Raw genomic sequence first — 14,782 nt, forward strand, 5'->3', positions numbered from 1 at the left:
CTACACTCTGGAGAAATGCATGTCTGAAAGGCCTTTCATTAGGGAGGTGCTGTGCAGCTCTGACACTGGGTTGTCACAAAGGTTAGTAAGGTTCTGTTGAGAAATGGGGGTGGTTCATAGCTTGTGCCATCTGAAGGTAATGAGGTTCTTGCTGGGTGGGAATATCATGAGTTCATGTGCATGGTTCTATGGTGGTCAGATATGATATTAAGTCCTTCTGCTTTTAAGATTTATAAGTTAATTTCATAAGAGAGCTTGTCCGTCTTGGCACTCACTGAGCTATCCGATGGTAATGTTAGGACCAGCAGGTAACATTTATACAGCACTTCATATTATTCAGGGCCCTGTGCTAAGTGCTTTCCTCGAATCTTCCCACCCTGTGAGGTAGGTAAGAATTATCCCCATTCTACCAAATGAATGGATTCAGGCTCGGGAGAGAGTGTCTTGCTCATGGTCATACAGGTAACTCTTCGTGTGACAGTGGGTCTCAAATCCATGCCTGTCAGATTCCCGAGTGCATCCTCTTAGAGCACGAAACTGCCTCAGGGAGGATCAGGATTTTGAGAAGTGGAATTGTGAGTTTGAGTGGTTGGTCAGGCCATCATTTTCTGTTCTACAAATAGACACCAGTATGCAGCTTGAACGCAATTTTATTGACTGGGAAGTTTTTTTCTGCCCAAGAAATCTGGATTTTGTCCACTTTTAAATAAAAAAACATGCACATGGAGGCCTCGGGACAAGATGGAACTGATGAACACTTTGGATACATTGGTCTCCATGCTAAATGGCTCCTGTCAATTGGTCCGGAATGGCAGTGTGGAGAGGGAGATGCAGACATAGAGAAGCAATGAGTGCAGGTGCGCAGAGCAGGCTCGGAGATGCAGACTAGGTGCAGCTTGCAAGGCTCAGAAAGCGGCGCTCGTGAGACAGCTCCTCAGCCTGTCGCAGAACATGCATGGGTGTCCCTCTAAGCAAATGTTCTCCCTGTAAAATCCATGTCCATCTAGCCCTGCTTGAATCTCACCATTCTCATCAGGCAGAAGGAACCAAAGAAAGCACTTGTTTAATAGAACCTCAGTGGTTTCTGAAGCTCAAGAACCTAGGAACAACACTGTATTCATGGATGGGATTTGAACTTGGAAACTGGGGAAGGCAGTAAAGTAATGTACTAGGTACAGAACTGCGACTTCGTAGATCACTGAGAAGGTTGGCAATTCAGCTCTGTACACACTTTTACTAGGTCACTGGTGTTTGCTATAGATTTTTTGCCTTTTTACGACTGGAAGGCTGCTGATCTCTTTATCATGATGAGCCCTAAAAATGTAGAAAGACTATTTGCCAATATATCCCCTCCCTATCTTAGGCATAATATTGTTTTGGGTACAGCATCTTGCTAACATTCAAATGTCTATCTTTTGAAATAAAAATAATGAGAAACAAAATGAAGTTTAGTTATTTATTTAGGGGAAGTGAATGTCACTTTCTTATATGTGGCATTAATAAAAACCAAGGTATTATGTTAGAAATTTACTACATCAGTACTATTTATTTGCCTATTTTCAGTGGAATTGTAAAACCATTTCGATTATATATATACACACACACACACACACACACACACATATATATATACATATACACACACATATACACACATATATATATATATATATATATATATATATATATATATATATAATATTTTAAAGGGTAGTACTTTAAATCTACTACTTGATGGGGATAAGCCAGGCTTAGAGGGTTCTGTGCTTTTATGATCTGAAAAGCATGGTTTGGGGTCTGCAAGCAGAGATCCTGATAATGATAGCCTATGCTTTTTGAGCTACGATGAGAATACACATTGGCTGGAATACTTGGAAGTGATGGTGGTTTAACTCCCACTATTAAGTTTATGACACCGTCCAGGGTTAGATCTCCCTGGTAATGGTGGCAATATCTCACATTTACAAGGTACTTTCATCATGAAGGGTCCCAGAGTGCCCTCTGAGTACATGTCTATAGGAATGACTGTTCTGCGTGATGCAGCCATTTCTTGGGAGAGCGACAACACCCCTAAGGTCACGCAGTGTGTATCCACCAGGGACAAGGCTGGTGATATAAAGTCAATCAGGCCTTAATTTTAAAGCAACATAATCTACTCACCCAGTGTGACCGGCACACCGATATTAATGTCCTTCAAAAGGTTTACAGAAAGCCTGTGATAGTTATGAAGTCAGGGCTTGACTTTTATATGGCCCTTGATAGAACACTGTCTCTTAACATTTTGCCAACTTAGTATTTTTGTTTTCAGAGGTAATAGTTCTCTCTTCTGACTTAATAAAAAACAGATGTCGTATATCCCCTTTACTATCCATACGTCCTTTGGACATTTCTAATTTCTATATTGCCTTTATTTTTTCTTTGTGTGGGTTTTCTCATTAGGAAATAATTGGCATGTCTGAGAAGGATACCAGAGGGACTTTCAAACTCCTCCCGGATATCTGCTTTTGTAAAGGCAAATACAAATTAAAAATAAGAGGCTTAATTCTCCCTGTGGAAAATAAAGGAAGAGACTCTCCTTCTTTTTTCTTAGAGGATTTATTTTAGAAAACTTTTACTTTAAGCTCCTTCTCTGTCTCTTTGAAATGCATGCAAACCTTTTTTAAAGCTAAAGACATCTCTTATCAGTTTTATGACTCACGAATGTCTTTCTCAAGGACCTAGGGACCAACTCTTGGAAATACAATCAGCAAAGAAGATAGCACTCCTATCTCCCAGTTTCTATGGGGGAATAGAGGCTCACTGCAAAGGGTGCCTCGTTCCAAAATGTACTCCCGTCATAAAGATGTGAGAAACTTATTTTCCCTTTGGATAAAGCCATCGAGCTAACACAAGTGGTCACCTCAAACACCAGGTGAATTTAGGATGAACTATGTGTGACAGATGGTGCTGTCAAGTCCTCTTCCTTGAGGACTAGTTATTGTTTATCTTGAGAACGAGTATGTAATGGGTAGCATCTGCTTGGCTATACAAAAAGGTGAGATTTCTTTTTGTCTTTGCAATCTCTTAGCAGATTGCCTGTGACGTGCAGCACATTCCAGTTTAATGCTTATTCAGTGACACAACTGTTTTCTTTCTCTTTACCTTTGTGGAGAGGAGTTCTGGGTTGGCAGGAGATTTCGTTTTTAATCATATTTCCCCAACACCTTCCTTTGCGGCAGTTTGCACTGGGCGATTAGTAAATTTATTAAAATTGCCCAGGCAAGGCTGTCAGAATCACTGGTGTCGTGAAAAATTAGAGCAGCTAACCTGGGCTGAGGCCTCCCAACAAGCCAGGCTCTGTTCTATGTGCTTTAACGTATTTTCCTTCTAATCTTCTGAGAAAACCTGAGTGAGGTCAATTTAACTTGTCCATTTTAAAAGATAAAAGGCAATTATTTAAACAATAATACATTAGTTGCCATTATATTCAACTCACAAATTTTGTAAAATACTGTTTAGGGTTGGTGTCAAAGATTCTTAAATTTCACTTCTGAGTGTCTTTGATTGAGCCTCTGACTCTCTCTCCAGTCATCTGCCTCCAAGCCTTCAAACCTGCTTGGAATGCTTCCTTCCTGCCCCTTTTCCTTATCGATCTTGGAGGAAGTCCCCCTAGATGGGGAGGGTGGAGGAAGTGGCAGAAGGTACATGCCCATAGGCTCTGCAATTGCTTGATAGCAACTTAATATATCAATAAACCAGAGAAAAGCTAAAGGCTGCCTAAGGGAGATTTCTGCTGATCTTATTCTGTCATCATTTGGCCAGAATGTGCATATCAATTTTTATTTAAAAGTTTTTGGGTTTGTTTGTTTTTTTGCCATATTAAGATTCTTGATTAAGTGTGTTTTTTTCAGACATTTTCAGTGATGTTTAGGCTCCCATTTTTTATTAATATTTACTAGAATTAAATATAATCTAAACAATGTAGTCAGTATAGAGAACATGGAAGGGGCTCAGTAATTATTAGCTGATATTGGTTATTATAGGCCAAACAATGGGGAGGTGGGGGGAGGAGTGGGAAAGCATACTGTGACTTTGAATGATGCTCCTGTTGTGATATAGCTTTTACGTAAACTTAGGAAAACTCCATAACCCCTCTGTGAGTCTGTTTCCTCATTTTTTGGATCGGGCTAATGCTAGATGATATATTAAAATCTAAAACAGTTTTGAGGGAAAAGTCAGAAAGTAGAATGGAAGAGTAGAGGTCCTGGAGGGGACTTCGGTGGGCTCTGCTCCAACATTCAGGATAAATCTCGGGTACAGATGCCCAGGGAAATACATGATTCAAGCTTCCGCCACAGCCAGTTCCACTGACTCACAAACAGTGCCCCTCAGCACTTGTCCACAGACGAGCTTCATCAGAAGGGTGCAGACTTTTAGTTACAGGTGACTAAGTTCCAGGGATGTGACGTACAGCCTGGTGCATCTCGTTAACAATACTGTACTGTATACTTGAAAGGGGATCTTAAACGTTCGCAACACACACACAAATGGTAACTGACTGAGGAATAGATTTGTTAATTGACTTTTTGTGGTAATCAGTTTGCCACGTGTATGTATATCAAATCATCACATTGTACACCTTAAACTTATACAACGTTACATGTCAAATATATCTCAATAAACTGGACGAAATGACCTGGGGCGAGGTTGCCAAGCCAATAGAATCAGAATCATCAGGGCTGGGAATTGAAAATTTGCATTTAAAAACTGCCCAGGTGCTGGTTATGCTCATTATATTTGAAAATTACTTTTATTTTTTCAGTAGTGGAAGGCAACTCAGGTGTGCCAGCTCTCCACGTTATTCCTGGTCTGACTTCCTTCTGCTGTTCAGCATATCTTCTCTTGTCACTATTTGGCATTTGTACTTACAAAATGTGAACTAATTCTAAAATTAGCGTAAGCTAATTTAGCAATTACGCTGTTAAAAATTGTGTACGGTTCATTCTTAGGTCAAAAGTCTGTCTTACATTTGGATTGTCCTCTTCCTTCTGTCAGCCTGCGCGTTGGGACGTTGCACATCTGGTGGCATCTCCACCCCGTTTGCGTCTCCTGGGCAACACATAGTGGTCAGCCCACGTGGAGGTGGATTAGTGCCTGGAGGTGACCTTTCACATTCACCTCTGTGTCATCACCCTGACCAGGGCCCCGGGCCCCCTTCAGCTTGTTTCAGGTGTGGAACCGGAAACTGCACTCCTGAACCCTGCCCTTAAGTATTGGTGCAGCTCTGCAGTGGTAGCAGTAGCACAAGGCTTAACGTTAAAAATGGAATTTTCTCGGTGAACCAAGCAGAGCATTTTTCATTTTATTCCTATTTGCCTCCACTGTCGCAGTTTCTCACAATCTCTCCCTAATTTGTAACACAAAAGATGGAGATGGGGAAGTGTGTACAGTATTGATGCCGCGGTTAGAAAGTTCAATACATTGAACAGAAGCAGAGAGATTTTCCAAACAGCAGCAGCAAACATCCCTGAGCAAACAGCCGTACTTACGTGATGGTGATAGAAAGGAAAGAGTCCGCCTCGTTTCTGAGGTGATTTCAACAGAGGGAGGCTGGAGAAGCAGTTGGCGTGGTCTGCGTGTGTTCTGACACACTGAGACAACATTATTCCACGAAGTAAGTTTATTCCTGATGGCAGTTGTTTTGCTCAGGGTCATTCCTTTGCTTCAGATGAACACAATTGGGGATAGTAATAACAATAGTAATAATAACTACCCTCTCTTGAGCTCTGTATTATGCTAGTTGCACAAGGAGTACTATATCGCATAGTGGTGATTTTGGCAGCACCTACTTCATGGGGTTGTTTTAAACATGAAATGAGGTAATACAGGCGAGATGCTTAACATAGTACTTGACACAAGGAAAGGGCTTGTTAAGCAAAAGCCAGCTATTATTGATCTTATTATTGATGCTTTGAGAGGTAGCCTAGTGTAGTACAGTTTAAGAACACAAGCTCTGAGCCCAGACTGTCTGGGGTCAGACAGCTGGCTTTGTGACTGAGGGCAAGTGACCATCCCTGGGCCTCCATTTCCTCACCTGCCACATGGGAATAACAGAACTGTGAGCGCCAGAGGCTATTATGAGGACTAAATGTGTTTAAAACAAGGCCTGGCATGTAACACAACGTAAATGTCATTTAGAAAATGCTTTTCATGTGCTATTGCTAAGTCTCAGAAAAACAAGTGGGTTTTTGTCTACACTTTATAGATGAGGAGGATAAAGTGACTTGCCCATGCACATGGCTTACAAGTACTAGGGCCGCGACTTGAACTTCAATTCTCCTGCCTCCAAAGCCCACTCTCCCCATAAGCAAGGCTTTCATTCCAGCAAATAATATTATTCTGAATTTCTTAAGTGTTTATTTTCTTGTATGCCGCATTGGGTTCCTTTGATTTATTAGCCTGAAAAATGACTGTATTACCTTTTTCATGAGGGAGGTTTTGTCTATCACATATTTACTAGCCTATCATGTGATTTTTCTGAGGCTGATCCTCAGTTTTTTATTATAATTGTGGTGGTTATTCTAACTATTTTTAGAATTTGGTTGTATGGGCTCCTACCAACAAAAATTTAAATTCTCATTGCTAAACGATAAATCTTTTGAGGAAGCAGATTGAAAAAAAAATAAATATTTTTCTTATTTTCATAGTTTATTTTTACTTTTTATAAGCACATTTTATGACAGTAGAGCATTATTTAATACTTTGTATTTCTATGCCAGAATTTTAGGGAAAGGCTAAGAGAGAAGTTTCCTTTCTTTTGTAAATTCCTGTTTGATGACGGGATTAGAGAGAAGGCATTTATGTCTTTGAGGACAAGTTATAATAAACTCACAAGACAAACTAGAAAATTGGAAAGCATAATTCCTTCATACATCAGACGTTGGGTTTCCCTCAAAGTGCAGGTGCTAAGCTCGGTGAGGGCCAAATGACCAAGGCAGGCTCTATCCTCAGGGAAGCTGACAGAAGTGAGGTTATGTAAAGCAATTTTCATATGATGGGGATTACAGCTCACCAGGTAGATGTAAGGCTACTTACTCATTGGTTCTTCTATTGTATTAAGCATCTAAAACCTGAGCATCAGAAGCAATTTTTTTTTAATCTCATCATGGTAGGACCAAGAGTTGGCTTTAGCTGTTCACTTCTTCAGCAAGGTTACCTTCTTTATAATGGATGATTGATGCTTTTTAATTCTTATGTAAAGTCGAGGCAAACACAATTTAAAACGAGTCTTTAACCTCCTTCTCAACCAAATAGTTCCCCCTAAGTCCCTTCAATGAGGGAATTCCTGAGCTGCCTGCCACTGTATCTCGCTTCTCTGTGGGAATCCAGCTTGCAGGAAGGATCTAACTTTGGTTTCTATTGTTTAGGGCACTGTAATCCGATCGTGTATGGTGTTTTCCTACTGTCTATTTTGTAAGTTAAATTTCCCTCTCCCAGTTACTCTGGAACATATAGGTGTTGATGAATTGGTAGCCGATGTTTGAAACATTGCTGCTTTATTACAAAGCCCTGGGTTTCTCTGCCTTCGTCAGCCGAGCTCTAGTGATATTAATGAAATGAACTGCTCTGCCTCTTTGGTAAGAGGAAAGCAAATTTCAGTGATATATCAATTAGGTAGATGTATTGATTTGCTGTGGATTTTACTTTAGTCTACTTTTCTCATATTAAAAAATTATCTAGATTCTAAAACACATAGGTGATCAAAATTTTACTTCTCACTGTTCACAGATTTTTATTTCCAGCCTCCTCACCTCTGTCCTTGGCTCTGTATTTGTCCTTCTAACTTAAAATTCACGCGTGTGCTATTTTACTTGCAGAGTTGAAGACGAGATATCCATATATTTTTCTATCTGCTTCCAATCCTTTTTTAGCATACAATTCAGCCTCATTTATCACTTACAAAGGCACTTTGAATAAAAGGGACATATAGTATCAATGACAATAATGCGCCATTTCACTATATCTGTAATGAAGCTATTGTTAATGGTGCTCTCATCTATCTATCTGTCTATCTATCTATCTATCTATCTATCTATCTATCTATCTATCTAATATCTATCTATGCATCTCTATCGATATCTATCTATCTATCTATCTATCTATCTATCTATCTATCTATCTATCCATCCAGTCTGAAAAAGACAGTAAAAAAATTATAAGAAGTCATCTTTGGTATTATTTTCTCAGAATTCTTTCTCATTATAAAATCTTATAAGAGAGGTTGATACAGTTTAGAGCAAGTGAAACATCAGTGAAGGATGCTATATTAATGGATGTAGGAACAATAAAAATGATGTGTCTGAATGAGGAATAAATTGGTTCACTCTGATGGTGCATAAATTCTACCAGAACATTTGGACACAGTTTAATAAATTTTGTTGCATTGCATGAAATAGTTTCCCATTCGCTAGAAAGAGTAGCAGTGTCTCTGACAAGGAAGAAAGAGGTACAAGAGTAAATTACAAAATGGGCAGACCAGATGAACCCACTAACCCAAGAGTCAGTAAGATTTTAAGGAATAGGAAACAGGGTATTAAACAATGAATTGCTGGTGAAGTCCGATGCAGAACTGATTTTTCTAGTTTCGCTCCTCTACCACCTGAAGTCCTGTTATTCTAGGTTGGGTTAATGTGTTAATTTTCTATTGCCATGCAACAAATTACCCCAAATTTAGTAGCTTCAAACAGCACACTTTTATCATCTTACAGTTTCTGTGTGTCCTGGAGTCTAGGTAAGATTTAGCAGGGTCTTTGGAAACAATACAATCAAGGTGTTGGTCTAGGTGAGGGATCAGCTTCCAAGCTCACTCAGGTGACTAACAAATTTCATTTTTTTGTGCCTAGATGACTGAGAGGCCCGCCTTGTTGCTGGCTATGGTTCAGCTGATCACAGCTCCTAGAGGCCACTCTCAGTTTCTTGCCACACGTCCTCTCTAGGGCTTCCCACAGCATGGCAGTTTGCATCTTCAAAATCAGTAAGGGATAAAGAAAGTGCAACTCTAGAGCAAGTCTGTTAGCGGGATGATATTTTACATAATGTGACATCAGGAGTTACCTTTGTCATAGTCTGTGGGTGAGAAGAAAGTCACAGGTCCTGCCCACACTCACACGGAGGGGATCACACACAAGGGCTAGAAAAACCACGAGGTGGGATCATGGGGCCACCTTAAAGTCTGTCAGGCATACTAATTAGTCAGGACATTTGAGTCATGCAGAGAAATGGAAGTCACCCCTATACGTAAGGGCATGAAAGTATCTCCAAGACAGTAACTTACCTGCACAGTCAGCTGGGCAGGCCCTCAGTGAGCCCACTTTGGGTGGGAGAGGAGGCAGTTACTCCTCAGCCTTTTTTGCTTTAATATCTGACTTTGTCATTGTCAATTGCTGTGTTTATCTTTAGAGGTTTTCCTGGGTGAAAGAGTTGTAATGAACTAAAAACTGCCTTAGACTGCTTCCATTTATCTGAGATTTTCTTAGAGGAAGGAGAATAGGTTTTTTTCCTAGCTATTGTTAAAGTGACTTTGGTATTCTCTAGCATGCAGTATAATTCTTACTCAGTTACTGAGAAGAATTGATGTACAGTGATCTCAGAAGTATCCGCTGCCACATCGGCTAACATCTTGTACAAAACCTGCTATATATATATTTGGCTTGGAAATAGAGGTGATTAGTTGCAACCAAAGGTATTACATTCATTGACCCTAAAAACAAGGAGGCTTTTACTGAAAGATGTTTAGAACTGGTGATGATTTATAGTCAAGATGTTGGTTATTTAGCCACTTAAGTATCTAAGAGTAGCTTATTGCCCACTGAGGGGCTGGCTAATAGAATGCCATGTATAATTTGTTTTGATGGTTTTTCCTTCACAACAATTAATCTAATTTTTTCTCCCCATTCTTAGTTGCCACATTCCCAGTCATTTATTCTCCAAATTGCTTTTGGGCACTGCTTAATGCTTGTGTTATCACATCTACAGACCTAGTGTGAATGGCACACTCTGCCTCCAAAGTGAGCACTAATCGAATATCCTCATATTCAGTGATTTCCATGGGGCTCTGGAGTGTTGTTTAGTGACAACTTTTATATGGAAGACACTGAAAAAAATTAATGTGTTACATTTAGTAAATTAGCAATTACTTAGCTCCATTATATCAAAATTAGTCACCCACATTTATTAATATGGCCTTCAAAAAGCATGGATTTTATGCTAGGCTTCAGGTCTCTTTGTTTCCATGGGACAGTGTTTATGTCAGCATCATATTTTCTTAAAAAAAAAAAAAAAGTGAATGAATTCTTAGGTGGAAAAAACCCCTACAATGTTGCAACTGCTATTACTCATTTTTCCCTTCCTCCTTTCGATAGACCTTTCCAAAATGGTCTCAGTGGTCGGCTGATCTGTCACCAAATACAGAAGTAAATTGTTGTCTCAGCTCATTTTTGGGCCACATTCTTTTTACCGGTAATGTTTAAGCAAAGATAGTGAGACGTGAGATGAATTCTGCATGTGGGCTTTTGGGACAATTTATTTGGCTGTTATAAAGAGGAACAAAAGAAATAGTCCTTCTTATTCTCCGTTTCCTCCTCCTCCTCTTCCCCTCACCCCCTCCTCTCCTCCCTTCCTCTCTCCCTCCTTCTCCTTCTCCTTTTTTTGAGTATCCACTGAAAGTTTATTTCTTTAGGGTTTTATCCCAACCAGTCACTTAAAAACCAAGTAACACACACCTGGGGGGTAGGGGCTGGTAACTGCACCTCCCTCCCACTCACCGTGGACAGCAGCGGGAAGGAGGGAGGGGGCAGGAGAGGCGGCTAAAACGAGAGAGCAGCAGCAGCAATGGGGCTAGGACATCACAGAGCCAGCTCCCTCCTCTCCCAGGCCCTGGAGCTCCTATGGCTTGCAGTGGACGGTGGGTAGAACCCACCCCAGGTCTCCCCCCCCCCCTCAGGTGGCCTCCTTGGAGGGGTCAATCCATTCCTTCCAGGAGGACACTGAGGCACACGGAGAGGAGGAAGTGGGAAGAGGAGGCCACAGGAGAGGCAGGGAGGTGGCACAAATGAAGGCAGAGGTGAGGCTGAGCGAGGCCCTGGACACTCCACCCCCACGCCCACCCCAGGGAGGGACAAGAAAGCCACATCATCACGCAGCATCGGAGAGATGTGGTGGAGATTAAGGCTGGGGGCCCCGAGGTAGGCTGGAGCGCGGGCCTCAGTTGAAGCCATGCCAATTGCTGTGCTCCGAGTGTATTGTAGCTCAGCACCCACGCACTTGACGCCATGCAGCCGCCTGGGTGTGCCACGGGGAGGGGCCGTGACCCGTGCCTCCACCACCACGAGCACACAGGTGCCGGCACCCCCTTCTCGGGCCAGCAGCGTTTCCTCCTTGAGGACGCCTTCCTTGTGCGCTGTGCACTCACACTTGACACTGGAACCTTCTGGGCCGGGCATGACCCTGCGGCGCTGGAGGTGCCGGCTGGGAACCCATACTCTCGGACGTCCCTGCTCAGCCTGTGCACCGAAGGCAGAGTGAACGTAATCTCATACCTGTGCAGGACCTTCAGGATGCCAAGCTTGACCAGAAAGCTGCTGTCACTCTCCTATGACCATGACCACCGAGTGATGAAGCATCTCATCACAGTGGACGTGGCTCTGGGAGCCTTCTGCATCACGGCCTGCCGCAAAGCAGATACTCTGGACTTGGGGTTTGTTGCCCTTGTGGCTGCTGCCATGGACGCCCTCCCTGCGTCGCAGCTCCTGCTGGACCCCGACACTCAAACTCAGCAGCTCCTGGTGCCCCAAGGACACCGGCAGGAGCCAGCCCTGCGGAGCGCACCCAGGGGCTGAGCCGAGCCGACCGCGGCCGCGGCAGTGGCGGTCACGGTGGCAGCCGGCGGCTCAACACCAACCACTAGAGAAGAGCCATCCCTCTTCTTCTTTTTGAAGTTATTGTATCCAGAAGTGACATCAGGAACTCCGGCAGCCATCTTGAGGCCTTGAGCAGAGTTGATACGCTGAAGACGGCAGAATGGATAAAGGAGAGGAACCTGAATCTTTATTACATCATTTAACTTCTGAATTAGTTTATTCTGCAGATGCCCTCCCTTGACACATCTTAATATCTATAGAAACAAAGATCTTCGAAGTCATCGATAAACTTGAAGATTATAAAGGGTATGTTTGAGAACCACTAGCCTAGACTAGGCTTCTTTCCTTTGGCTCTAAGAGAGCACTTTTTCTACTGCCTTCTAGGCTGAATTTCTTTGTCTGCTACACTGATAGTTCCTACCTGGTGGCCAGCTTCTAGTTTACACTCATTTTCTACAACTCTTCTATGCTTTCTACCTGAATACTTGTGACATGGGTTGATCTCTCTTTTCTGGATCTCACAGTCACCATTCCTCTTTTTTCTTTGTCTATGGGTTAGGAATCTCAGGCACGTTTTCATCCAGGCAACTTATCATGGTAGTAGACTTCTGTTTTGACTTTTTCTTCCCCACATCCAAACTCCTGTCCTGTTTAGGGGATCCCCATATTGTTGAATCTTGGTGGGAGACAGCTGCATCTCCCACTTCAGGAACTGAGGGAGTGGATACTCTTCTCCCCATGTGTGGTTGGTGGGATACAGCCATGTGACCTGGGCTTGACTAACCCAATGCCCAGCCTGGGGCTTTGACTCTGGAACAGGTGATGGAAAGAAGAAGCATGGGTTAGGAGTTATGTAAGGTATCCGTGTAAGGTATCCAGTCATAATGGGGGTCATGTGCAGTGCCAGCAGTAGCAGTGTCCTGTGGTGATGGTGTAGTGCCGGTGGCAGTGGTATTCTACCTAGTTTGGGGAGGGGGGGTCCTGCTACACAGATGCCTTTGTTGCTGCCCATTTAATGTGCTTTCTCCAACGTTCTTGTCTATTCCTGATTTCCTTTCAAAATATTTCTTCTCTGTCTAAGTTAGCCAGAGGCCAATCAATAATAGCTAACACCTGAATAGTGCTTACTGTGTACCAGGCACTGTTCTAAGCACTGTGCATATGTTAATTCATTTAATATTTATAATAATGCTGTAACAAAAATTGGGGAAAATATGATAGAGAGAGGTTAAATTGAACAAACAGTAAGTGGCCATGTCAGGATGCAAACCAAGGCAGACTGGCTCCAAGCCCAGACTTTTACACTCTCTGTACCACTTTTGACTGAGAGAAAGATATAAATCTAAGTTACCACTGGGCAAGCAATAGGGATTGTCACATGAAAGCTGGGACTTCCATCAATTCTTACAACTATATTTCTTTTGACACACAGACATGTGCTTTAACTTGCGTGTAAAGTCAAATTAAAAAATAGGTCAATTAATGGTTGCCTATTACAGGTATTTTTCTAAATATTTGTTTTTTATTTTCTTTCCAGCTTGTTGTATGTGGATTATAATTAAAATCTATTTAGGATCAATCAAGTAAGGTGGTAGCAACTACTGTACCTTTAAATTTACACACACACACATATTAAATACATGTTTATTGGCAATTGCACTTAGTGCTTATGGCTTGTTGGTAATAGACATAGAGAAATGACCAAGGGTGCAATATATATTAGCACCTCAGTGTGTGTATCCCTATAACGGAATAATCTAGAGTTAGTTATATTCGCCCCACTTCCATTCCCACACTTCTCCACTCTCCAGGGGCTAAGGAAGAGAATATTGATGCTAAATTTTATTTTATCTAAACCATAAAATGAACATCGGGCAGTAGAATTAATTAAGAGGAAGAAAAAATCAAACAATGGATAGATTTCAGGGCATCAACTCAGTGCCATACACCGCAGTGTGTAATTACCAACCACATGCCTTCTCAGCAATTACATCACCACGAGCAGTGGATTACATGCCAGTGATCATTTTAAACTATGGCAGTGGCCATCCAGTATTAATAAACATGAACCTGATTGCGGAATGCATGGAAAGCTCGTGCCTGTGGTTCAGTAAATACTACTACCTGTGGTTGGAGTTAAATTTTCATTTAGCATAGATTTAACACGTTACCTCTTTGACCTTCATCAATGTATTCTTTGTTCTCCCAAAGTTTCATAATCCCACTCAAACAAAGGCCAAAAATAGTGCCAAAGACCCCTGAGAGGTAACAGTTGACTTTGAGAGCAAAGGAAGCATTCTCAGGGAGCCTGTTTTGCAGCGTTCAGGGAGATGTTGATGGAGTTGTGCCATATTAAAATCTTTGATAACTTGGTGGGGAGGAGGCAATAGTGGGGATGAATTCTGATATGATTAAAAGAGCTGTGTTTTGAATACAGGCAAAGCAGTGAACCACCTGGCTGGTCTCCTCCTGCTTCTCATGACGAGGTTCTTGTTTGGAAGGCAGAGAAACAGGACTCTCATTCATTTGTGTTTTCATTATTTCCCCCTGAGTTATCAGACATCATTTGGCAGCCTAAGACTTATATTCTGAATTTCAGGAGTGGCTGAATTAAGGACTTCAGGCAAAATTTTGCTCCAGGGGTACTGAATAGTGAGAGGGTTTGGTTTAGATTTTTGTGTTTGGTCCAGTTTTACCAGGGGGCCACTCTTCGATCAACACTGTGGTCAAGGTAATTCTGAGCCTTCCAAGTGCTGCGTGTGAAATGCTCTAGCTCTGCGGGGAAAACGGGGTTGAGCATAGCTTATGTTCCTCATGGAAAGAATTTCATAGAGGTATTTTTTTCTTTTTGTCATGACGATGACAAAAAAAAATCAGAAAAAGTG

General features: G+C 41.9%; 1 pseudogene; it reads right to left on the reverse strand.

Annotated features, from left to right (window-relative positions):
• Positions 1-11,241: 11,241 nt before the first annotated feature.
• Positions 11,242-12,016, reverse strand: LOC148758547 (adipose-secreted signaling protein pseudogene; annotated as a pseudogene).
• Positions 12,017-14,782: the final 2,766 nt, after the last annotated feature.

This window comes from Rhinolophus sinicus, chromosome 3 (genome assembly GCF_057876585.1).
Source record: "Rhinolophus sinicus isolate RSI-liver-muscle chromosome 3, RSI-T2T, whole genome shotgun sequence".
In the NCBI taxonomy this organism is placed as follows: Eukaryota; Metazoa; Chordata; class Mammalia; order Chiroptera; family Rhinolophidae; genus Rhinolophus; species Rhinolophus sinicus.